Raw genomic sequence first — 809 nt, 5'->3', positions numbered from 1 at the left:
AGAAAGAAAGAAAGAAGAAAGATTAGTTAGAAAGAAAGAAAGAAAGAAAGAAAGAAAGAAGAAAGATTAGTTAGAAAGGAAGAAGAAAGATTAGTTAGAAAGAAAGAAGAAAGATTAGTTAGAAAGAAAGAAGAAAGATTAGTTAGAAAGAAAGAAAGAAAGATTAGTTAGAAAGAAAGAAAGAAAGAAGAAAGATTAGTTAGAAAGAAAGAAAGAAAGAAGAAAGATTAGTTAGAAAGAAAGAAAGAAAGAAAAAGAAAGAAAGAAAGGAAGAAAGAAAGAAAGAAAGAAAGAAAGAAAGAAAGAAAGAAAGAAAGAAAGAAGAAAGATTAGTTAGAAAGAAAGAAAGAAAGAAGAAAGATTAGTTAGAAAGAAAGAAAGAAAGAATTAGTTAGAAAGAAAGAAAGAAAGAAAGAAAGAAAGAAAGAAAGAAAGAAAGAAAGAAAGAAGAAAGAATAGTTAGAAAGAAAGAAAGAAGAAAGATTAGTTAGAAAGAAAGAAAGAAAGAAGAAAGATTAGTTAGAAAGAAAGAAAAAGAAAGAAAGAAAGAAAGAAGAAAGATTAGTTAGAAAGAAAGAAGAAAGATTAGTTAGAAAGAAAGAAGAAAGATTAGTTAGAAAGAAAGAAGAAAGATTAGTTAGAAAGAAAGAAAGAAAGAAAGAAAGAAAGAAGAAAGATTAGTTAGAAAGAAAGAAGAAAGATTAGTTAGAAAGAAAGAAAGAAGAAAGATTAGTTAGAAAGAAAGAAAGAAGAAAGATTAGTTAGAAAGAAAGAAAGAAAGATTAGTTAGAAAGAAAGAAAGAAAGAAG

This window comes from Siphateles boraxobius, unplaced genomic scaffold (genome assembly GCF_051911475.1).
Source record: "Siphateles boraxobius isolate OS27281-9 unplaced genomic scaffold, OSU_SipBor_1 11, whole genome shotgun sequence".
Lineage (NCBI taxonomy): Eukaryota > Metazoa > Chordata > Actinopteri > Cypriniformes > Leuciscidae > Siphateles > Siphateles boraxobius.
This window is presented reverse-complemented; position numbering follows the sequence as displayed.